We start from the raw sequence: 27,923 nt of genomic DNA, 5'->3' as shown, positions 1-27,923 counted from the left end.
TAGTAAAGCAAGTGTCAAAAATGAATTAGATAAAATAAAGGATTTAAAATAGTTGATAGTATATGATACTACCTTAGTAAGGTGTGGTATAATTAAAAAATTTTACAAAAAAACTTTTTTAAACAATTAAGTACGTAAACTTAAAAACAAAAAATAATTTACAGATTAAACTTCATGTTGATTAATGAAAAAAACCACATAAGTAAACCATTAAAAGGTAAAAAACGAGTCTAAAACGAAACATTTGTTCAGTTTTATTGATGTTTGCAAATAAGGTTGAAAATGTGTTTATTAGAATAATTACCGAGCCGACCGAAATTACCACCGCTACCACACCATACACGCATGAAATTGAATCCTGCATCTGAGTAATAATTGGGTAATCCCCTTCTTCCTCCCACCCACTCGTAGTTGAATGAAGCAGGGACGTCGCTCCCGTCAGCGAGCCTCCACCTCTGCCCTCCACTGGATTCCTTCTCCATCCCGATCCACATGTCTCCTCACAATCCATTTCTTGTGCACAGCTCTCTGTTGTTAAAAATCATTAAAATCGTGTTAGTTTAATGTTTTAAGAAGCACTGTTGTTTTTTAATTTGATCAAACCAATTTGTTGATTATCAAACTGTTATTATTTAACGAACTGCCTTTTTGCGGTGGTATCAATTCTGGCTTGGGCTAGGATAATATTGTGCTTCTTACAGTTGTCACTAGCTTCCTTGAACGAAAGTGGTTTTCCTGTTAAAAAAATGAAAACAGTTTAAAGTTTGCTAACCTACATAACGTTTTCTGCACCTAACTAAACTTTTTAGGAGTTGTAAATGTAACTAAAAAACTTTTTTGTGCATCTTTAACAAACCATGATCTAAAAACTATAAGTCTGTCCAATAATTGTTTAACTAACAAACTTCTATACATTTCAAAAGCTATGAAATTAAAAAGAAAATCAAAACAACAAACATTTTTTTACAATAACCACTAATTCATTTAGATCAAACAGCTTACTTGCACATTCGAGTAGATTAGTTTCAAAACTTGGAAGTATTTTTCCTTTCCACAACTTCTCAAGATTTCACCTTCCGCCTCATAATACGAATCGCATTTGTATTTTACAACTGTGTTATGAGGAATAATGCGGGTCGAGTTTGTAGTAAAAAAAAACAACTTCAGGCATCACACAACCATCGAAAAATGTTTTTTGAGTTGATCAGTCTTTATTTAACAATCCAACTAAATTCAAAACTTTTATCTATCTTTAAACAATAAGCCAAACTATTTTAGTATAAAAGTAAAAATTTTTTTAGACAACTTTTTTAATTAAAAAAAGTGCAAGTATCGTATCCAATTTTGCACGATGCTAAATTTCCATAAGGGCACAAAACTGAACAACAAAACAAAAAAACACGAAGATTTTTTTGCACAAAGGGTCAATTTTGCACAAGTTATATTTTAGCACGACAGTAAAAAAAATACAGAAAAAAAAACATTAAATAAAAAAAAACAATAAAATGACAACTATTTTAAAGTAAAAAAAAAAAACAAAGTTAATGACCGAAGGTAAGGGTTAGGGGTAACAGTGATAGTAATATTAAAAAAAAATCATATGTATATATATAAATAATTAAAAATAAACAGCTACCTACCGAGGTAAGGGTTATGGGTAAGATAAACAGTAAAAAAAAAGTAAAAAAATAAATCAATGAAAAAAAATTCTTACTAACCGAGGGTAAGGGTTAGGGGTAATAGTGATGGTAAAAAAAAGAAAAACAATAAAATTGTTAAAAAAAAACTAAAGACAGATAAAAAAAGTTAACTCGTGCAAAATTGTTTGCTCGTGCAAAAGTGTCTTCGTCCAAAAGTATCTTTGTGCAATCTTATCACTTCGTGCAAAAGTACATTCGTGCAATTTTGTCCCCTCGTGCAATTTTGTACGAACATGAAATTTAGACAGCTACCCCGAAAACTGTACTTAACTTTTTTTTTCTATAAACAAAGTATTTACAAACAATATAGTATTTAAAGCAACATTTCCAACCTTTTTTTCCTTCCAAAAAAGGATACAGTTTGGTTTTCCTAGGGCTAAAGTATAAAGTTTTTTTTTGTCAACAAGTAAACAGTATTTTTTTGTAAAGTAGTAAATTTTTTTTTTTTCCTTATAACAACGTAATTAATTTTTTTTTACTTGCTATGTAATAAAGATTTTTTTCCTTGTAAGAAAATAAAGGTTTTTTTTTCCTTGTACCGAGATAAACTTTTTTTTGCGTTGAGAGATCAAGGTAATTAAAATGCTTTTGAGATTTGAAGTGGATCAGGAAGTTAAGAAAAAATTATTTATTCAGAAAAGTTTTTTTTTTTGTGATTATAGAATAAACGACTTAGGTAACAAATTTTAAAACAATTCCGTACCGTGTAGTAACAAAAACAACACTTTTTTTCCTTCGTTAATTTAAGTAATTAACCATCTTTTTAAATTTAAAGTAACATATAAAGTCTAAGATATACAGTAAATATAAAAGAAAATGTCGTTTAACAATAATTAAAGTTAAAAAACTGTTTTTTTTTTAAATCTGTTCACGTGTTTTCTAAAAACATAAATGTTATATATAATAGGAAGTATTTTTATTATAGAGAAAGAAAGTTCTTCAGTACTGATTCAAAAAGATTTTATCTGTTAGAAAATTTTCTCAAATAAAAAACCAAAAACATTGATAAAATTTAAATCAAAAAAAAAGATTATAATTAAGTTTCAACAACAAATTATCTTAAGCATACTTTTTTGTTTAAACTATCCATTTAAGTAAAATAATAAAAATGTTTAGTTATCTCAAAGTTTATTACCTCAACTGCTTGTTTTATTAGTCTAATTAACTTACCAACTGGCCATTAATATAAAAACAGTTTTTTTATTTAATTTTTCATACTAATGTTTTACATTTTTTGTATAAAAAAGTAAACAATTAAAGTGCTTCTTTTAATGTACACATCAGTTAAATGTTTACTAAACTTTTAATTAACATTGTTATCTTTTGTTATCTTTTGTTAGTCATAGAACTATTATATTGTTCGCAAATAGTTACACACTTAAACTTAAAGCTACTTGTATAATTTTTATGATCTAAAAGCTTTGTTAAAAGTAGTTAAAAATGTTTTACTCAATATATTCGCAATTCTTTAAGTTTTATGTAACATAAACATATATCAAACAAAATTATGTTATGTAAATAGTATTAAGCGTTTAAATTTAGCACTAGTATTTATTTTATAAAATAAATATTATAACCATATTTTGGTTACTGTAATTCTTAGTAAAACTAAAATTTGCTTTATTGATAAAATATTATCTTGGTATATCAAAAAAATATAATAGAGCGATATATTCTTAATTACTTATTTTTATTAAGTTTCATTAATCTTGTTCAGGTATTTCAAGAGATTTTTTTCATTAATTATATCTAAAACCTATTGTATTCAAACATAAATTGTATTACTTAATAAGCATTTACTTTTTTTTTTGTTCTTAATCTACATGGTATTCAAATTTAAGTAACACTTAAATTTTGAAATTTGGTCAGAGCAAAAATAGTAAATTTATTTTATCAACAAAAACAACTAGTTTTGTTAATAAAAATAGTTTTCGATTCCCTTTAATTTTTTTGTTTGTAAATTATGTAAAAAATATCAGCAAATATCGTTTATTAAGAATTTTAATGGATTTCTGTAAAAACAACATATGTTGTATTAATTTTTTCTATTTAAAATAGTTAAGAAAACATCACATAGGAGTATATTTATAAGCAGCAAAAGAGCTATCTTAGTTGTATAATTAAGTTTATGCTGGTTTCTTATCAGCTAAAAATTTAACAATTACATCTTTTTAATTAGAATTATAACTGCTTCAATTTATTTCTATAGTATAAAAAAGTTTTGCTTTTAAACATTCGTTACGTCACTCAAAAATTAAGATAAATGAAATTGTAACATAAACTTCTTATAAAGTGATAATCATCAGAGTAGTTTAACTCTAAAAAATACGTTTTAACTAACTTAGCATTTAATTGTACTATATATGTAAAGCTATATTTGATTAGATAAAAAACTATATGTCCACACAATTTACTAATCATTATTATTTACTTTACACAACAAGAAAATATATTACAATTTCAGACCACTAAAGTATTTATATTAGGTATATTTAAAACTATATTGTGTATTTACAAATTTAGTTACACACATATTTGTTAAGTGTGGTAGTTTGTTTTGTATTCAAATTTTTGTTGCTCGCATTTTTAATCGTTATAACCATTTTATTCGTTAGCTTGGTTAGATCAGTAGGTAGAGCATTGGACTTTTAATATATTGGCTAGTATATATTTAGTTTAAGTTGTACAGTTAATGTTTACTGTTAAACACTAGTGTGAAACGATATTTAGTAATTAAAAGGTTTCTATTCTAAAAATTTACTCCATTTTATATGTAATGTAACGGATTTTTTTTTTAATGTCCGTTACTTCAATATAAACTTTAGATGTAAAATTTTATAAAGGTGTGATTTTTCGTTAGAAAGTTGAATTATAATTAGGAAATGATTTAGTGTTCAATAATTAACAAATTAGGTTAAAAACTGTAGTGTAAAGGAAAATTAAACTACATTAGAAAAAGTTAATTCATTTTTTATGTTGTGGAATTTCAAAGTACAAACTTAAAACAGTTTAAGAAGGTAAAGTTTTAACTTGTTAAAAAGAAATGTTCTTAAGTATTTATTTTAAAACTGGTTTTAATAATTAAATGGTGTTAAAAAGTTTAAATAAATTCAATGAATAAGAAATTGACTCTAATTTGTCCTATTATATAACAAATACTTTTAGGCAAACAAAGCCTAATTGGTTAAAGTATTTAAATTTAATTTACTTCTTTGAATAAACTAAACCCTTTTTTTTTTATAAAAAATTTGTTAAACTATACATAAAACGTTGATGAAGTATATTGTTTATATTTGTTAAATAATTTATAAATTTAAGTATACTATTCAAAGCTTAAAAGACTTACATTTTAAAAATTTCAAGCCCATTACTTATAAATAAAAGGCGACAATTATGTTTAAATAATATATTATTTAGTGACATGCTTAATTTTTAATTCTATAGCTTGTTAATTTACATAAAAGTAACAAACTTTAAATTGACAAAACTTTTTCTTCATATGTTTATTCACAAATACATTATACTAAAGATGACAACATATAAATATAAGTTTAGTCAATGTTTAATGTGCTTATTATAAAACCATCATTTAAATATGTATGTTATTTGATTTTTAATTTATAACATTACTAAATTTTTTTGATTATTGTTACGTCAATTCAAAATTTATATTTGTAGAATTTTTAGCATATCTCGTACCTTAAACTGTTTGACTTTTGTAGCTAATGATTGCATAAAGTTATGATGTTTAATTAAAAGAGAAATTGATTTTAAGGTTTGATTTACAAAAAGTTTAGGTAATGATTTTATTTTATTATAACTTTTCAAATTGATTTATAAAAAAACTCAATTGTTTTTACTTAGTTCTAGTACCATTAAGTAGTATATAGATTTTTTTAATATAAAGAAATTTATGGTCGAAAATGTCTTAAAGTTAAACTTAATTTATTAAAAAAATTTATTAAAATAGTTAACATTTATAAAATCTCGATAATAAAAAAACCGTACAATTATTTAGAGTGAAACTTTTTGTCAATGAAAAAAATATGACAGTTTTTTTTTGCTTTATAAGTTTTTAACGGTGCTATATTTATTTACTAAAAAGCTAAGTTTTAAAGTTTAACCGAAATTATTTATCAAATTTTTTTAGAAAACAACTTAAAATATTTCTAAATTCTAATTTAATAAAAAATAGTGGAAAAGTTTCTTAGTGACAACTTATTTCACTTAAGTAAAACATTTTTAAACTACGGCGGCACACAATACTATTTTTTTTTTATTTGACCCTTTATCTATAAAAAGCTGACGAAACTTGAACTTATATAAACACGAAACATTGGTACATATTATTTTTGAATCCAGAAGTTTGCAAAAGTGAAAACTAATGAAACTTAATATATTGTAAAAAAACCTATTTCATATTGACAATTATTTAAGAATATAGATAAAACATTACTAAGCTGAGATTACATGTAGTTCTTAATAAAGTTTTTTTTTGCATTTTGAATATCAAAGTATATGTAAAATTAATTAAATTAGATATTTAATGCACACTCAAAGGACTTTTTTACAATAACAAAGCTTATTCTAGTATCGCTCTTTAATTTTTACTGGTTTTTATTAGTTCGAAATATTAAAACTTTACAAACCCCAAGTTTCTATAGAAGTTATTCAATTTATAATTGTATTACAAAACAAATTTCTTAAAAAAAATAGTTACGGGTACTATAAATTTAGGTGTATAACATTTTGCAATACTTTTTATTAGAAATTAATGCGATTTTTTAAGAGAATTATCATCGGAAATTAGTTCATTTAAATGAGTATAAATTATCAGCAAATTGAGTTCTAAAATTTACTTTGAAAGAAAAAAAAATACAATTTCAATAATAGATTGGTTTTGTTTTAGCGTAATTGTCTAATACAACTTAAACTAAATTGACTTGGATTTTGTAAAAACTTAAGAAAGTTATAATAACACTGTTTTCTATAAATTTGTTTACTTGTACCGATTTAGTTAAAGTTGTGTTGTAAGTAGAATTGTTATCACTTAAATTTCCTTAATGTGTTTGTAATTTTGTTTAAATTAGATTTTAAAAACTAAGACTTATTGGTTTAAGTAATCATCCTAAATTATATCAAATAAAATTGACAGCGTATATAGAAATTAAATTAAGAGCATTTAGATAATTTACTAACTATACTTTTATATAACTTAAATATAAATTTATTTATAAGATACATTAAAAAATAAATAAGACTAAGGTACAACAAAGTTTGTAAACAAATTTCATAATATAACTTAACTGGATTATACCAGTTAAAAATAATATAAAAAGTGCTTTGAATGCAGGTTTCAAAGAATTATTTCTATTTATTTTTATTTAAGAAGTAAATTTCACATCTTAATCATCTTTACGTCATTAAAAATTAAAATTTACAAAGTTTGAAGCAAAATTTTTCTTTTCATTAAAAGTTTTTTTGATTTTGTACATCAAACTTTCATTGACTACTGATGTTTAAATAAAAGTATAAGTAGTTTAATTAAGTTTATTAAAAAATAAAACTTAAACCATTTTTAGTCTAAATATTTTTGATTTATTTCCACACTTCATAAAGATCATAATCACGTTTAAGTCAAATCTTTATGCTTTTAATATTCATGTAATTATTTAAAAAAAGTGTTTATCGTTTTCAAAATACCAGTTAAAAATAATATAAAAAGTGCTTTGAATGCAGGTTTCAAAGAATTATTTCTATTTATTTTTATTTAAGAAGTAAATTTCACATCTTAATCATCTTTACGTCATTAAAAATTAAAATTTACAAAGTTTGAAGCAAAATTTTTCTTTTCATTAAAAGTTTTTTTGATTTTGTACATCAAACTTTCATTGACTACTGATGTTTAAATAAAAGTATAAGTAGTTTAATTAAGTTTATTAAAAAATAAAACTTAAACCATTTTTAGTCTAAATATTTTTGATTTATTTCCACACTTCATAAAGATCATAATCACGTTTAAGTCAAATCTTTATGCTTTTAATATTCATGTAATTATTTAAAAAAAGTGTTTATCGTTTTCAAAATGTTAAGAAATTTTTTGTTATATTATTGTTTACAACTATGGCTTGTTATTCTGATTAATCTACTTTTTTACTTAAAATAGAGCAGTCTTAGTATTGTTAAACCTTTTAAATGGATATATTTCTAACCTTAGTCCTCAAAAACAATCCAAAAAAAACTTACTAAAATCAAAAAATTGTATTTAACTGAAACGTTCGATAAGTACAAGAATATATTAATTTTTATTTTACAAAATAAAATTCAATTTTTTTGGTCATGAAAGTTCTCTTTAACAATATTGTAATTTTTCTATCGTTATTTTGTTTTTCTTATAAAATGTAATGGAATTTGACATAAAAGTTACAATCAAATTTTCATTTTTACTTCATAGTACTAGCTTTTAAAATATTTAAAGTATAGTAAAATTAAAAAAAAATAAAAAAAAAAAAAGCTTTTCTATGATCCAGTTCTTTCAAACTAACTATGTCTTACTCTAGCAAACTATTTATAGTGGTTTATATTATTTAATGAAAAAAAATACTTATTTAAAATAAACCAATATTTATTTAATTTAATAGTAACTAACACAAACTCTTTAAGTTTGTTTGAGACTTAAATATGGTGCTGTTTTAATATCTAATATATTACATTTTTGTGCGATTATTTTTAATAATAGTCTGTTAAGCTAACGTGGCTTCAAAAACTTTTTTTAGTAAGACCTGTTATTTTAAAAACTAACAGCTTATTTTAGTTCAACTTATTATAAACAGAAATTAATTTCCATTTACTAATGTGATAATATCATACGTAAACTGTTAACAAGCTTGCTTTTAATTAGAGATAAAACGATGTAAAAGTAACTCTCACATTATACATAAGGAATTATTATAAGATATAGTAAATACAACTTCCAAGTAACAAAAAAACGCACAAGATCAAAAATTTCACTGGTTTAAATTGCAGTATGATTAAACCAAACATAGTATACTAAAATTGCTTTGATTTTTTAATATTAAAAAACATTATTCTGCATTTAACTAACAATTAGTTCACATTAAACTTTAAAGTTATGGAACTTATACAAATTTTTATCAAAAATAGTTTTGATTTCTGCGCATATAATTTACTATCGGATTTGTAATCAGTAAAATCTTAATTTAATTTGAAAACATACCTTTAACTGCAACAAAAGTGTTATCATTGTTTATTTTTTATTTTAATTTAATAGTTTTGTTTTAAAGTATCGCTTGTAATTTAATTTCTTAACACTAAATTTGTAGAAACTTACCGTAAATAACATAAACTGCAAAAATAAAACACTTATTAGAATTAAACTATTAGATTAAATAAACGGAAACTATCTTAATAATTCTGGTTAGTTATATAAATGTTGCAATTAAATAGTAGTTTTGTGTTTTTTCTTTATTAGTGGCTAAACGTTAAAGCTATCAAGCTGAAAAAGCTGGTGTTTGAATGTTAAAATAAAATAATAAATTGTTTAAACAATTAAGAATATTACATATTCAAGATTTAAAAATTTAAGGTATAAATACAAAATTTGTATGTATAACCAAATTTTTATATACAACTTAGGTATATATAACATAATAGTTATAATGTTTTTTTTACCTTTTTAAAATAGTTAATACTGATTAATACAACTTAAATTGATAAAATGTATTTAAAAACTTAGGTTATTAAAAATTTACATGTTTTTATTTATTTTCACTTCAAAGTTTAGATGCTTGAAATATTGATAAAACTTTCTATTTTTTTATGCTGTGTATAGCAACTAAATATGTTTTTAAGTGCTACATACGCATTAACATAGATTGTTTTTTAATTATGTAGTTTATACTGGTTTATACCAGTTAAAATTAGGTGTAAAATTCTGGCATTAATTTGACATACTGCTTTAATTTATACTTAGTTTCTAAGAAAATTTAACTATTTATTATTAGTTACGTCGCTACAAACTTTAGATAAATAAAGTTCTTTTTTTTTGTTTTCGAATTTTGTATACTAATTAAACCCAACATGCTTGATTGTTTAAAAAAATTAATAAATGTTAAATGCAAACGACATTTTTAAACAAAGTTTTCACTTTTGATTGTTATTTAAAATCATAGTTTGATATTTGGCTAAAAATGCTAACATGATTTTACAAAAATATAAAGTTAACGTATAACAAATGACTATTTTTTTTATCTATTACAAGTCAAATTTGAACTGGGTTAAAGTTGTTTTTTTTTAATTATTTAATTAAAAACATACAAAAATAAAGTAAAGTGAGTAATCAATTGAAATCGTTTAACTTTTATTGCATAATAGTTACACTTTTTTTTTAAGTTATGATTAAATGTGTTGCGTGTTTATTAAAATTTCTTTACTAATACGTTACTGCCGCTAGTTCGATTAGAATGAATATTATATACTATTGTCGAAACAAGATTTAGTTTCGTTATAGTAGCGTAATTAAATGTGCCGTACATTTTGAATACAATTAGAGGTAATAAAAACTACCAATTAATAAAAAACAATATCCTTGTAGATGATTAAAAATATAATTAGATAAAATATTTCTAGCTGAATAAAATATGTACTCGCTTTTCTAAGCCCATATTAAAGACTTTATTATTGGACAATTCTTATATTAAATTTGCTTCATTTTTGTTTACTTTATAACTAAAATTTAATTTTTACTCATCGTTACGTCATTAAAACTTTAGGAGAATATAATTTTAAGCAAGTTTTAATTGACAAAACTTATTATTTTTGTACAGGAAATTTACTTGAATTTACTGTAAATAATAATTAAGTAAGTTTAAAAGTTGTATTCATATAAAATGTTAGTTTTGTTGTATTTGTGTTATAGTTATATAGATTTATTTTAGTTAAACATTGACGAAGTTTTAGTAGTATAGGTGTTAACTTGTTTTAAATACAACAAATTTAAATATATCTTCGTAATTGATTTACAATACTAACAAGTTTTTACAAGGTTATGAAAAAAACCTTTTACAAGTTTCTCACAACGTTAAATGCATTTAAAATAAGTCTTAATAAGCAAATAAGAGATACTTCAATAAAAAGGCTTATATTAGACTTTAAAACAAAGCTTATTTTAGTGAATTTTTTGCTGGTTTGTACCAGTTCCAAAAAAAAGTTTATATACATTTCGTGGAGAATTTACCAGGAGTTGTTTAAACTTATTTTATTAAAAAACTTAAATTAGTGATATTCGTTACGTCACTATGAACTTAAATATATGATACATTTAAACTACTGTATTTTTTTTCTTTGCTTATAAAACTAATTTTTTTAATTTGGAAATCATTATAAACTCTTGATAGTTTTAAGTCAGTTACGTAAAAATTAATAAACTTGTAACAACGAAAAATTGACTGAAATGGCTGATTAAAAAAGCTTTTTTTTTGTATTATTTTACTTTTATTGTGCACCCTTTTATTGATATAAGCATAAAACCGTGTATAGATTTTAAAGTAAGGTAAATTATTAGTAAGAAAAACCGTTTCCCTTAACTTAAAACTTCTATGTTTAATGTAAGTTTTACATACTTCATTTGTTTATAACTAAGTTTAAATTGAAACTTTATGTGTACAATTCAATTTATATATTTTTTCCTTGTAACTTGTCATTACAGTAAATATAGGAGACGTTTGCTATCTCAGAACTTAGGACTGAAAATTGTTATTTAAACAAATCTTACTTAAAAAAGTTTAAGAATTTGTTATAATTCTTCAACCTACATAATTATGTGATTTTTATTGTAAGGCTTTATAATACTATAACAAAAACGTACTAAGCTCTCAATATTTCTTTATAAAATAAAATTAGGCATAATATTTTTTTTTATGTCAAAAATTTAGTTTTTATCAATCCTGAAAATCATTAAAACTTTTTCTAAAGGTTTTTGTTTAGGTTTATGTCTAAATTTCATAGCTTTAACCAACTAGCTTACAAATTTAAGTTTTAATAACAGTAACTTGTTATAATAATTAAAAATTTTGATAAATAGAAATTGAATATTTTCAAAACAGAAACCGCTGAAAACTATTTTTAAACAACCTTATTATAATTTTATATTAAAAATTATACTGGTTTAAACCAGTTCAAACTTCAGTTTTCATTTGCCTCTATCTGTTTGGTAAGACTTATATATTATATTTTTATCTTATATAAAAAATCTTACTTTATTTTAATCGTCACGTCATAAAAAATTTTAGAAACTTTTAATTTTAGTTAAGTGTGAATTTTTTACATAAACATCACACATTTTGGTGTTTTACCAGCAAAACTAGTTAGTAACATAGAATTAAATGCATATCTGCAGTAGAAACCGAAAAAGTTACTAACATTAAGATTTTATTACATATAAATGCTTATGTAGTCAAAGCACTTTATTAACTTATACAGTTACTTAAATTTTTCAATTTTTATACTGGCTTATAACAACCTTAAGTTGAAAAGTATACGGATTGTCTATTAATAACTAAACAGTATTCAGTCTTAGCTGATTCACACATTTCGCTAAAAACTTTCATAAATTTACACTCAAAAACTTATCACTGAAAAAATGTTTTTACTTAAAAAATAATTTCATACAAAAATTTTAAATAAATACTGCACATTATTTTATTTGAATTAAAACTTATGGTTTGAGTAGTTGAACGACTAAAGAAGATTAGGCATAATTTTTTTGTAAAAACTAGCCTAAAACAAATGTATAAAACCTAAGTATTTACTTTTAAAAGATTGGGCTAAATTGAAGGTTGTTTGTACACTCAATAAAAAACAGCATTTTATCGCAAAAAATAATAATAAATTGTTATTTTTAAGCATAACCTTTATAAATGCCGTGTTTTGCAAAACACTTATTTTATAATTATCACTTATTTCAAATAGTTCGCAGGTAGCCAGGTTAAATTGAAAGTTATTTATTATAATTTTTTTATTAGCAATTTATTCAACTCAAAAACTTTTTTGCCTTTAGTGTTGTAATAATTGTATAAAAAAATTTGTATACCACGTATATTTTTTTTTGTTTTGTAACTTTATATAAAAATTTTACAATTATATAATACATCTTTATGTAGTTAATTTTCATTGATTGAATTAATTTTGTGATTGACTTATGTTTTCAAAGTTTTATATGATATGGTTGTAAAAGTAGTAAAGTTTGTCTGTTTTAAGATATACTTTTTGTTTAATAAAGTACATGTTACATTTTATTTAATTTTTCTATGTACACTTTGTTATTGAAAATAATTATTTTTTTATTGTTAAAAATAAAATCAATTATATTTTACTGTTTTTTTTTTCTATCCAATGAGTAATTTTACAAATTAAACTTCAAGACCATTAGGCTTACAACATTTATTTGTATATTATTAAAGATAATTGAGCTAACTAAACGATAGTAGAATTTTAGAACGACTTTTTATAAAAGTTACTACTTGTTTTCACAAAAGGCTTACTGTAAACTGTATTTTAAAATACTTTAAATTTTAACAAACATTTTTTTTTGTTTTGAGTTTTTTATAAAATATATTAAATCATTTATTTAATAAAAAAGCACAGAGGGTAATGTAGTTTGAGTTAAAGTTATAAAATCTAAAGCTTAAAGCACTTTAATAAGTTTCACTACACCAAAAACTTTAAGATGTATAAATTTTTAAGCAAAATTTTGATTAAATATAATTAATTTCTTAGCACTAAATTTGCAAAAACTTACCGTAAAAAGTATAATTTCTAAGAATGAAATACTTAAAAAAAAAAAACTGTTATACTAAAAATTTAAACTATCTTAAACAAACATGGTTATTAATTTAAATGTTGCAATGTAGTTTTAATTTACGTTTTTTTCTATATTTTGCTGAACGGTAAACCTGTCAACAGCTGAAAAGGTCGTTTGAGTTTTAAAATAAAATAATAAATTGTTTAAACAGTTAAGAATATTACCTATTTAAATTTTAATTGTTAATGTATAAATACAAACTTTGATTTTATAACCAAATTTTTATATACAACTTAGGTACATATAATATAATAGTTATAATGTTTTTTCTACCTTTTTAAAATAGTCAATACCAGGGGCGTAGCGTGGTCTGTTTTACATATAGACATGTTCGTAGTAATCAACAACAATAAGGCCACGTTAAGTAAATTGTAGTTTTCTAATAAATTGAATTCAATAAAATATAGACAAACGAAATAAAAGTAAATCAACATTTTTTTAAAATCAACCTTGTTATTAATTTTACTAAAAATTTAATCAACAGTTATTTTTGCAATTTTCTTGTAAAAAAAAATATAAAATATTCAATGGTAATTTGTCTTTAATTTTTATAAATCTAAACCTGTAGTGACGTAACGATTTAAAAAACGTTAAATTTATTTATAAAATAAAAAATAAATAAAAATAATTTTATTTAAAATGAACATGATACTCTTCTTTAATTTGAACTGGTAAAAAACCAACATAACTTTCTGGCCAGTATACAAAACTTAAATACAAGCTTAGAGACATGCAATTATTGTTCACCAATTTATTAAAGTATCTTAAAAATTTAGTACTAAAACGTAAAGCATTTAATTGTGATTTACCTTTTGTTTTTATTATCGACTCTTATATAATACATCATTAATTACTGTAAAAAAACTTTATAATTAGATTCGGATACCTTGCAACTTAAGTTTGAAAAAAATACAAACTTCAGTTTAAAAAAGTCTATAATGGCAATAAGTAATAATTGATTTAACTTGGGTCTGGACAGTCTTGTATAAGTAATAAATAAAGAAAAAATAAGGGCTATGGTAGCTTAGAAGATTTACTTTAAAAAAATAAATCACTTAATTTTTTTATAAAAACTGAACTAGCACCAATCATTACTATTAGTTAAGTTACTTTGTATAGATGTTTATTAAAAAATTTTTTGTGTCACTTACATTACTTCAAACCAGGGGCGTCGCGTGGGGTGTTGCACTGCCGCAACTGCACCACCTTGAAATTTTGTAAAAAAAAAAAAGTATCTGTAGCGTTTTCGTTATTTTTTAGAACGAAATCTCTTTTAAAACTCCAATTTTGAAAAAGACCATTTTGCCCACTTCACTGCCGCAAACTCTTAGCTGACTGCCGCAAATGAACTCAAAAAAGCAAAATTTCTTCAAGAATTACCGCAAAATCAATATCTTGCGAAAAGTAAACTAAGTTGAAAATTCCCTAAAACAGGACATGTTCAAGTGTCATCTACAAGCTATTGTAAACATAAAATAAAGACAAAGCTAAGCTACTGCAAAGGATTAAACTTGAGTTTATATACCCACATGGTTTTTTTTTAAATTTAACAGATCACTTCTATTAAAACTGGACAATAAAAGAACAAAACTTGTCATGAATTAAATATTTTGAAAACAAAAAGATAAGAACCTTAAATCACTAAAGTCTAAGAAATTTGGTTTTTTATTTTAATCTGCATACATAAACTTAATTATAATTGGTTATTGTTATTATAAAATTAATAAAATATTTAATTAAATTATATTTAAATGTAAAGTTTAAGTTCTGAAAAAAAAAGAAGTTTATTATTAACTTCTAGTTCACTAGAAAAATAATTTAGACTTATATTAAATGAAAACTAGTATTATTGAAACAGACACATATTTAAATAAAGTAAATAGCCTTAACTTAGAAACTTTGATTACTTAGAGTAGTTTAACATTTTAGGAAAATTTAGTCTACTTTATATGACTTTTGGTTTAATTTGTTCATAAAAAAAAACAAAAGTTTTAGATAAAATTGTTGAAACATGGTTGCCTTGCCTCATAATCAGGATAACTTAGAAATGTTAAATACTCAAGATGACCCAAGATAAATTAAAACAGACCAAATTATAAAAACACTCAGGCTGACTAAAGCAGTTTTTGTTTTTTACTCTGAAAATAACAAGCTTATCTAAAATTAAAAAATAAGTGTTTTACCCCTATGGCCACATGAAAACTAACTAACCAATTTTTTACTGCTATAAGGGTTACTTATTTATAAATTAACTTTAAAAGTTCAACAGCCTCACCAACTAAACTTAAAAAAATTTAGCTTCTGAGAAAAATACTGTCATCAAAATGAAAAACATATTAAAATTAAATAAAGAAAAGATACCCTTTTAAACTATTGAATTTTAAACCTCAAAAAAAAAACATTAAAAATAGAAAAAAAAGTTAATAAAAATCTTAATGTTTGTAAAAAAATAAGTGCAAAATAGTGAGGGGTAAGGGGGGGGGAAGGCTTATAGGCACTTTTTTACATGTTGTTCTTATTTTAACTTTTTCAAAAAGCAAATAGTTACTCTTTAATAAACTTGAAATTTCTAATTAAACTTTTAGTTACAACCGGTCAAAGCCAGAGAGTACAATGATTTATTATATAAGGAGCAAATCAAAACAGCAAAAGAATACAATTTTACTGAAAACCTATATTCTCCATCATTCTTAAAGCAATTTTTATCAAACTTTTTCATCCTAAGTTTTATAAAATTTGTTTACTTTTGTTGAAGAGAAATTTTAAATTTTTAAGTATCAATATATAATTTTATATATACAAAAAAAAACTTTTGTTATAACTTTTTTTTTCTTAGTTTTTCAAATATCTATTTCAGCTATTTGTTTTTTTATAAGGAAACATCTAAAGATTTTGAGGCCAACTTATTAAAAAAAAGATATGATTTAAGTGATTTGATTTATTTCTTGTTTGAGTTTATATTATATTAATAAGGATTCCTTTGTACCTCTGACTGTGAGTTACCATATCTCAAAAGTTAATATGATTTTTTTATATTGATAAAAGATGAGTTGTAGTTATATTAAAACTTTATAAAATAATTTCAGTCAAATAATTCTAAAGTAGATTTTAAGGGCATAAAAGGGAGGGGGGGGGTAAAACATTTTTTTTAAGCGCTGTTTTAGTTTGTGCCTCCCATAAGGAACTTTTTATTGCCTTTGACTTTGACCAGCTATATCTAAAAAAATATATTGAATTTTTAAAATCTGTGAAAAATTATTTTCTTAAATAATTTTTTTTTTTTATGTTTTATTTTTAAACAAAATTTCCCAAGTTACATTAGCAATTTAATGTAATTGTTGTAGAAAAAGTTCTTTATTTAAGATAAAAAAAGAGTTTTAAAGAAGGGGATTTTTTTTAATTCTGCACCACCTAAAAAAAATTTCACGCGACGCCACTGCTTCAAACTATATGTTTAACATTTTAAAGTTATATTGCCAATCAAAAAAAAAAAGAAAAAAATCTAACCATGAAAAGTAAAAGTCACTTTATAATTTTTTTAATTTACGTTCACTTAAAATATTTTAAAAGCATATTAGTATGTTAGGTTTGTGATTTAAAACATATGTTTACGTAAATAATAAATAAACTGCTTTAGGCAAAATTTTCATAAAATGATATAGTTCACAAACTTATTTTACTGATTAATAATTTAACTCTAAATTCTTGCAAACTTATAGCGCAATAATCGCATAATTTTATTTTTAATGTTGATATAATTATTATTCTTCTAAAGTTTAAAATGACCTAAAGACTTCTAAAAACTAAAACTTGGTTATTAAATCAATATAAATTTAAGCAATTATAGTAATAGAGACATCATTACAGTTATGTATTTAATTGAAACTGGTGAAAAGCTAATATAAGTTTTATAGAACTAAAAGTGTTGTTTAATTTTTGATTTTCCATGCATGCTGTTTTTTGGTACTTTTGTAGTTATATTAACTCAAAATGTATAAAGATTGTGTGATATATTTAATTATGCGTGTTTTACATTAATAAAGAATGTTTTGATGATAATGAGTAGTCTTAAATTAATCCGGACTATCGGCAATCACTGAAAAATAACTGATTCGTTAAGAGATCTAAGCGAGACACTTTTAAGTATTATACTTAATAAAAATAAGATTAAGTTATTTCTGTATAAAAGTTAACCTTGTACTATTGTTTACTCACAATATTTAAATTATTTTCGCGAGTTTTTGTATATAAAATTATAATTCATTTTTCAAAAAAATGTCTTACCAAGTGCAAATTTAAATTGTGAACAGGCGAAACAAAAGTACGTTATAATTTCTTAATTTTTCATTTTACCTTTCTAAAAGTATTTCAGTAGTTTTAGGCCGAAATAATATTTTTAAATAGTAAGTAAAATTCTATATCATTATTGAAAGATATCTTTTGCTTAAAAAATTTATTTTTGTACTGTAAAAAAAACATACTTTATTTGATTGGTACAGAAATTATTGAAAAAAATAAAAATTTGTTTAAATTAGATGCATCTAAACTTTGCAGTTACGTAAGTAAAATTTTAAAAATACTTATTAACATAAACTAAATATAAATTAAATCAATCTTAACTCCAGTCAAATTAATTTCTTTGCAATAATTTTAAATGGTATGAACAAGTAAAAAACATATTTTACAACTAACAAAAATTATTTAAACAAGATTTTAGCTAACAAATAATCCAATAGTAAATTATAGCACAGAATCAACAACTAAAATAGATTTTCTTTAAATCCTCTACTTCTAAAGTTTGTACTGAATTTTCAGTTATAAACAAGTGTAATTAATTTTTAAAACAAATATAATTTAAAACAATCTTTTCATTTTCGAGTTGTGAGAAACCAGAATAAAATACACAAAACTATATCTTTTCAAATATTTACTTTGCATGTACCCGTTTCTTGAGTTACTTTTGTTACTCATTTATAAAACTAAAGGACACATTTAAATTGTGTAATACAATTAAAAACTCACACAAAACTTGAGGGAAAACAATGTGTATCGATAATAAATAATTTTTACTTTAACGATATAACCAGTTTTTAAAAAGTGACTTACAAGTTTAACCTAAAACAGATATCATTGTTTATTAACAATATATAAAGCATTACAGTATTTTATTATGTAAATAAATTCGGTTTCCTTTAGAAAAGTTCAGGTAATTTATAAAACGTCAAAACAAAACTCATTTTTTTATGTTAGTTTACTATATTTTTGAAAAAATAAACTAGTTATTTTATAAAGTTTTTAATTTCGTCTTTTATAAGCAATTAAATTGAAATATTACATAAAGCAATAATTTGCATTAAAAATTCGCTTTTGTAGAAGAAGTAGAAAAATTTGTGTTAAAATATTATTAAAAAAAAGCAAAAAAAAATTCTGAATCTAATGCATCTAAGTTTGCATTGACGTAACTAATAATTAAAGGTAAATTTGTTTCAGAAACTAAACTTAAAATAAAGCAATCTTTCTTTATAAGTAGATACTGATATCGATTCAAAATTTCAACTGGTATACCAGTATAAATCATGTTATAAAATAGTAATATTTTTTCAATAGTTATTGTAGTGATTTTAAAGAAAGACTTAAGTTTTATAACGTGACCATTGGTATTGTTTTTAGGCTAGTTTCTTGATTTTAAAATCAATTTATTTTTTAGGTTAATATTTAAACAAATTGCAGTTTTGTTTTGGTTTGTAAAAAGTTTGAAGCTTTTGTATAAATAATAATAGCATAAAAAAGACTTTTGTATATAAATTTAGTTTTATAGACTGTTTTCATAATTAGTTATATAAAATGATTTTTGTTTATTTAGTTTTAAGATTATGTCATAGTAGATGACTTATTAAATAATTATATGACAGAAAATGTATAATCTTAGAGAAACTTTTAAAACACAAATAATATAAAGTTGTTTTTGTATTGTTGTGTATTAATTAATTTTTTTATAGTTTTTTGTGATAAATTTTAAAATTTTTGTCAATATTTATGTTTAATTTTACTAAATAGTAATCACCAATTTTACAATTTATATTATTTAAAGTTTATTTTTTAAAGCTTTGTTGCTTTTCTGGTTGACTTAAACATAAAGTAAAATTTCAAAATTATACAATTTTACAAGCTTAAAAGTTACAAGAATATTATGTGTAAAATATTGGAATAGAATTAGTTGAAATAATAAGCATAGTTCGATTTTTTATAGTTACAAACTTCTCTACAATTTTTTAAAACGAAAGTTTTTCAGAAAATTTAAGCAACAAAAAGTATTGCAAGCATTAATTTTTTGCTTAACTTACGTGTTATAAAATTTATATACTACTTATCAATAACAAATAATTTTTTGTTATTGATATTTAGTATATAAATTTTAAATATGTTAAAGCAAGATCAATACTTGAAACTATTGTTTTTTTGTACGAAATAAATTTTGGACGTAAGTTTGCTGATAATTAATATTTATTAAAATGACTACAATCAAAAGACTACCGAGATCTAAGTTTTTAATTATTTATAGACATCCTTATGTTTTTCATCCTTAATTTTATGACTTTTATAATTAAAATAACGAGGTATGCAGTGCAATATTAAAACTTCTACTACTTATGTAGTAATCATAAAAAAAGGTTGAATAAAAGTTAAATGCATTTAGAGATTTTCTGAACAAGTTCTCAACATACTTTTACAAACATATAGATTATTCTTGATTATTAAAAATTTTGTATTTTAGTTTAAAAATGAAATTTATACCGGTTTATACCAGTTCAAAATTAAGATATTTTAAAGTTTAACGTAAAATAGAAAATTACTTTATTTTTATTCTTTTTATCTAGAACACTTTATTGTTATTTAATCGTTACGTCACTAAAAAAATAGAAAGTTCTAAACCAAGTTTTACATTAGAAACTGATTTTATTTTTTACATAAAATATGAAACATACTGTTGTGTACGTAGTTAGCAAATTTGTTACAAGGTTTACTTTAAAATTAAATTAGAAAACTGATTTATATTTTGTTTTTTGTTTAAAACCTTTTAATGCAGTTCTAATGTATTGTTATTGTTAATAAAAGAAAAGATACTATTTAAAGAAGCACTTTCAAACAATGCTCATTTTTATATTAAAGAGCTAAACCAGATTGATTAGTAAGCAAACTTTGTTCTTTCAAAATAACTAGTTTCAGTAATACTAGCTGAGTTTTAAAATTGTATGAAACAATAGTAAAACTAAACGTAAATAATGTTAACACATTTTGTTAAGATTGTAACTAACTTAAAGCAGTATGTTTTAGTTTTTTTTTAATGCTCTTACATTAAACTACAAAGTGGAAAGTTTGTTAAGACAAATATTTGCAAATAACAAAAATGCATATGCCGGTCTACTTAATATTTATAGATTCATTAGTTTAAAAACAAATTTTTATTAAAAATAGATTTAAAATCTACTAAAAAATACCATTTTTTAAAACTTTTTATAGAATATCTCCAGAATTTTTATTTATTTTTTAGAGTAATAATTAGACCCAAATTGGCTTTTTATATATTTTTTTAATTTACATTAATTTTTAGATGTGACTCTGTGATTTATTTTTTATAAAATTGAACATTTAGCATTTTAATTACCTGAATTTCAACAGCCGTGCGCTTGTATTCTTATGCTAAACAAGATATCACTTAGTTAAAAAAAAAAGAAAACTTAAACTTAGTTAGCTATCTAAAAATTAATGAATGTTTAATAATTATATATGTCTTAATTCTATATTTTATTTATTGTATTTGGCTAAAAACATCTTAACTTTGTTGGTGATAGCCGAAATAAATACTGGCGAAAGCTTATAAAATACGAGCATAGAAATTAAAATCTTAATTTAAACTGACAACTTCTTAGACGTTGGGACAACTTGCTAATTTTTGGACTTAACCAACAAATGGTGGCTTCAGTGCATATGTACTTAAGCCCGCTTAGTTAGATCATAAAAGCGGTTTCTCGCAACTATACCTGCCTGATGAGTCCTGAAAAGTACTATATTGGTTGCAGGTTGTCTCAGGTTCTGTTGTTGTTGGTCGTACAGTAAATTTAATTGTTTATTATTTCGTAGTTTTTTCAGAAACTTGCAAATAATTATAAAACTGCAAAATTTTTTTTTTTTTGACTGTATAACTTTAGTATTTATAAAAATAGCTCATCTCTTAATTAATATGTTTAAATTGAAATAAGCAATTATTAGTTAATTATAAATTTTTTTGGAATCATATTTATAGGATAAGATATATGCTCAATTTGTAACCAGTAACTAAAAAAAATTTAAAAAAATTAAAGTTCACGAATAGCTTGTAAGTGTAAAACAAATTACTTTTTTATGCCTTATGGTACACATAATAGTTTATGATAAAGAAACTTTAAAAATAGTTATATAGCTGAGTACAAACTAAAAACCATACTAACGATAAATAAATGTTGATTGTTAATAAAGTATAAATTCTTTATAGTAATACAGTAACCTCTCGCTTATTTATGCACATTGTGTCCACAGAAAACTTGCTTAATGATACGAGAGATCGCAAAGATAGGAGAGGTACCAAATATACTTACTACAATGACTGTTTTTTGATATTGCTTCTAGTTAAAACCAGAGTGGGGACTTTCCCATTTTTAACAATTTGGAAAAATTATTTTTAATAATATTTATTTTAACAGTTCTTATATATATATATGAAACAAAAGATAAAACTATACACAAACTAAAAAAAAGGATTTATATTTTAATAAAATAATAATAATTGTCGAAAAATTTTAATGCTTGCTGTGCAAAGCAAGTATTACAGAAAAATAACTAAAACTAAAAAACCGTCAAATGAAAATTAGTGTTATGTTTACTAAAAAAAACAATTGAGTATTGTGTCAAGTGTAAGCTCCAAATTTATTAAGTATCACTGCTACTTTTTGCTAGGAAGTTTCATTTGATTTATTTTTTAGATGTTTATTTATATATATAGGGAAGAGTGCTGTAATATTTACTTGTATTTTAAACTCTCATTATTTCATTACACTTTCATTATCTAACACAGTCATATTTCTTTCAGGATTTTAATACAATTTGTTATTTATAACAAAATTTCTGATATACTGAGCTTTAACTAAATGTTTATCGATTATTCAAGGAACATAAGTTTATAAAGTCTAAAGATATAGAGAGATAAGTTAGCATTTTGAATCATGCTAAAGTTAAAAATATTCAATAAAACTAATTTTTGTAATATTAAAAAAAAATTATTGTTTGAAATTTTTAGAATTCTAAAATGCGTAACTAAACGAGAGTGCATAACGTCATGAATGCGTTAAGATGCGAGAAGTTACTGTATATAATGTTATACAAGTGTAGGGAATACAAGTACAATAAAATTTTAATTATTTTTCTATTTTGAACAAGTTTAAGTCCCTCAACCCGTATATTTACTTGTTTCAATTAATGTGTTAGTTTGATTTTATTAAGTATTTTAAACCAGTTAATAAAAAGCTATGTTGTTTTTTTTTGTTGATAACTAGCAGTATCACCAAAGACATACTGACAATCATAACGACGATCATTTCCCACCCGATCAATTCCCACCCGATCAGTTCCTACCCGACAAATTCACATCCGATCAAATATCACCCGAATCATTTTCCACTTGTTCCAATCATTGGACGTGTCCCCAAATATCTGTTCAAAACAAATGTGAATTATATTTTATTTTAAGAGGTCCTGCACATCAGACATTTTAAAGGTTCACAAAAACTAAGCAATTTTTAGTCAATTATTACACTATTTTGATAAATATCAAAATATTAAACATATTATTTGACATAAAGTTTTCTTTTAAAATAAGTTTAGTTTTAAAACTAGATAGAAATGTTTACTAGAGTTAATTTTATTTAGCATCAAAAACTTAGTAGTTTCTCAGAAAACACATAAAGATAGTTTAAGTACATTAAAAATTTTTAGACTAGTTAGCATTGTTTAGGTATCTAATTGTGTACAAATTTACTTAAAAAGCGAAAATTTGAATTTAAGTTCAAATATGTAAGCTTTGAAATAATTTAATGTTAGTTTTACTTTTTAGTTTTAAGTAAAGTTTTGTTTTGTTAATTTAAATTAACCTACCTACTTATACATGACTTCTGGTCATAATGTATTTTTATTATTCTTTAAAATACGTTTATGGAAAACAGTGGATTAATAAAAACATTTGTATAACAAGTAGTATGTAAATAGTAGTAAAAATTAACTTTCTTAAAGTTATAAGCTTACCAGCAGGATTTAAAATTAAACAAAAGTGTTAATTTAGTTGTAAAATGTACAGTTTGTATTTAAGTAACTTTGAAGCAGTTATATAACTAGATACAAACTATAATTCATACTAATGTTAAATAATTGTTCCTTGCTGAAATAAAAAAAAAAAAATTTTTAGTATATGATTTTTCAAATGTGTACTTACATTTAAAATTTTTTTTCACATTTTCAATTTTATGAAAAAAAAAATCCCAGGAACCATATTTTTCTTCTTTTGAAAGAAGTAAAATTTTGTAAGGCTTTCTTTTGATTACGTTTGCATAACAAGCTATGTTTTTTTGTTGATATCTAGCAGTATCATTAAAAGACGTGTTACATTTTTACAAAACTACCTAACATAAGACATTTGGTAAAATCTTTTAAATACTAATATTTTTACATCATTATATATAAACACTTTTCGTAAAACAAATTTTTTTAAATAAGTTAATAGCACTAAGTAAAATATAAATCAAAAAATATTATTAAATATTCTATAAATGTAAAACTAAAAAATAATATTAGTTTTGTCACTGCAAACTTTAGACCTAAAACTACAAACCTGAAATTTTAAGAGATGTTAAACTCTTTAAAGTTTTGAACACAACATGCATTTTTTATATAGAAAAAAAAATTTTATGTAAGTGACAGCTTTTAATGATGTTTTTAATTTTATTGCCATTACAAAACCTGATCTCTACCTGAAAAAATACTTAAACATTTTTGTAAGGGTTTAAAATAAAATTGAGATATAAAAAAGGACTATTGTTTTGCCACGTTACAAAATAACTATTTATTAATTTCTTTTTATTTTTATAATATTTGAAATTGATTTTAAAAATAAAAAAGGACTTTTACTTTGCCAAGTAATAAATATATTTTGTACCGGTCTAGCAGGTTTGTATTTAAAAGACATTAACTTATTTTATAATATAAACTTGAATAAAATGCCTAATATAGTGAATAAACAATGGTGCTAGATAAAAGAAAAATTATTAATAATTTTACATAACTCTTTTTCAGCATCTAAGTAAAACCTATCATTTACATTTACTTTTCTAAGACTGACTATTAGGCGGTTGAAATGAAGAACTTACTTATCATTAAAACACTATTTTGTTTTCAATTATGTGTAAATAGCACAATTAATTGTACTACAAAGTTTAAATACATTTTATAAATTTTTAGGTAATATAAACTGATTAATAGTTTTGTCATACTAAAATCTCAGCTGTATAATTAAGTTTATGGTAAGTAATTAACTTACTTCACTAGCTAATATTTGTTCTTTTATTTTAGTATACAATCGTTACGTCATTAGAAACTTTATATGTATGATAGTTTTTTATATTAAAATTTAAATTTTAAGCAATTTTAAATTATAAAACACCATACATAGTTACTAATAAAAGGATGTTAATCGACAACTATTAGTTAAAACTATTAATAACATACTTTTGCTCTTAGTTTTGTAATATATAAATAAACAAAAGAAATAAGTTGTTGGAACATAAGTTACCAGTAATTACAATAAGTTACACAATGCACAAAACTTCAAAAACGCTAAATATATTTCGGGCAACTTTCGTCAGTAGAGTACAAAGCTAACAAGTAATAAGATTTTACAAAATTTTAAAGTAACCAATGAATCAAGTAACCATTAAGTAATCCAGAGATTAATAAAAGACAAAAGCAATTAATAAAATTTAAAATTAAATAAGTCCATTTACGTTATTACTGTAAATGATCTACAGTAAAACTAAATATTAAATATTTTTTATGTTTTCATTTTATTTATGTTACTCAATTATACTAATGTAAAAATCATTTTAACTGTTACTAATTGCTTTTGTTTTCTATTAATCTCGTGATCACTTTATGATTACTTGATTACTTGGTTACTATATAAGTCTGTGAAGTCTTACCCTTCTTAGCTTTGCACTCTACTAAAGAGAATTGCTCGAAATATATTTAGTGTTTTTGAAATAAGTAGTAATACTTAAATCAAAAGCATTTCGGTAATTCATTCTAGAATAGCAACACACAAAAAAGACACTGGTACTACAAAAAGTCAAATTGTAATTTTGTAGTTTAGTTTAGACTGATTTTCGTTCAGTTTTAATTATTAGAACTTGTTTAGCTTCAAAATTTGTAGAATATTTTATTTGCTTTATTTTATATTACAAAAAATAGTTTAACAAAAAGAATTTATAAACTTACATGTATGAACTGGTTACAATACTTTCGATTAGAATTTACAGTAACAATTTTATAATATTCAACTTTCTGAAACCTTGCGTATGAGAAAATTTTATCAGTTTTATTTTATTAAAAAGTAATAACTATAAACTAAGTATAATTTAATCAAACTTTTAAATTTGGTTGGTTACAAATTATACTAACGTATTTTAAATTAGTACCAACCACTATAAACTCAACTACACAGCTATAAAATTTTGGTAATTTGGCTGTATTATTGATTTATATTATAAAATTGGCTTATATTTTTCAATTATTAAAAGCACAACACTTTTTTTGAGTACGTAAGATACATTAAAATGCTGGTTTTATTTTAACGAACTTTGCTCAAATAACTCTAACTCAAACAATTAAGATTCTATAAAAACTCAACATAGTTTTACTAATATCCTTTACAATACATTTGTTTACTTGTTACAAAAAATTATTTAAAACATGTGGTACAAAGCAATGATAGAGAGTTTTGCGTTTGATAGTACATAAAACTAAATCTTGTCAATTTTTCATGATTGTACTTATAATATTAAAACAGAAAGTCTTTTAAACCTCTTAGCTTGGAAAACTGTGTAGTTTTCAATGTACATCTAATTATCAAAAATCAATTAAGCACTTAATGTTCTCTTGAAAATAACATAATACGTAGTATTTTACATTTCATTTTTAACAAACGTAAATACATTACAACAATAAAAGTTTTGAAAATCGGTAAAACAAAAAAATATTTAAAACGTATTAAGGCCAGAAGGGGATTAAACACTTTTTTTTTACAAAAATAAAATTTAAATATAATTAAATAAATGGCTTTTTGATGAAAGCTTAAAATACTAACTACAATCCAGTTTTTATAGAACTCAAAGATATCATTTAACTTTTGATGTATGTTATTTTTTGTAAAAATGTTCCGATACAAACGTATGGACCGCAAATTTTTTTGTGGACAATTTTCTTGTAAATTTTAAAATTCACCAATATTCTATCTCCTTCTTTGTTTTTCAAGTAGTTTCTTTAAATTTTTAAGAAATGTTTTTAATATTAAAAGGAAAAAACGTTACTTATAAATTTTAATAATTTAAAAAAACTAAAATTTTATCCAAAAAATTAAAAAAATTAGTGTTCTTTTAAAGAAACATATTTATTTTTTTTGTATAAAGATTAGACTGTTAAAGTTTGAAGAAGATAGCTTGAAAAATGTAGGAGGAAATAGATTTTAAACAAACTAGTCTTTTTTCGCTGTTTTAGTTTCCCCATCTCATAATGAACCTATATGCGGCCCGATTTTGACTGGTCATATTTTAGAAAATAATTCCAATTTAAAAAAAAATAAACAGCATCTTGAAATTCGAAAAAACTCTATAAAATAAGATCAACTTGTAAAAAACATGGCGTTAATAAGCATTTAATTAAAAGTTTTCTTGTTAAATTTTTCTTTTTTTTTTCTAAATTATACATTTTTTGTAATTAATTTTTTTATAAAGCAACTTCTGTAATAAAACAAAAAAAAAAAACTACCTTATACAACTCTAATAAGTTATGTAAACGACGCAATAATTTTTTTTTTGATTTTTTTAGTCTTATGGCGTAACGTTAACTTGCTACGAGCTATAACAAAACTAAAATATAAATTTATAAAAATATGCTTCTTTAGCAGTCTAGAATCTTACGTAATAAAACTTTGTTAGTTACAGTATAGAATATACAGCTTATCTTTTTAACTGCTACATACCCAT

Source organism: Thalia democratica, chromosome 2, assembly GCF_965202585.1.
Source record: "Thalia democratica chromosome 2, ktThaDemo2.hap1.1, whole genome shotgun sequence".
Lineage (NCBI taxonomy): Eukaryota > Metazoa > Chordata > Thaliacea > Salpida > Salpidae > Thalia > Thalia democratica.
The sequence above is the reverse complement of the archived record's forward strand: the minus strand, read 5'-3'. Positions refer to the sequence as shown.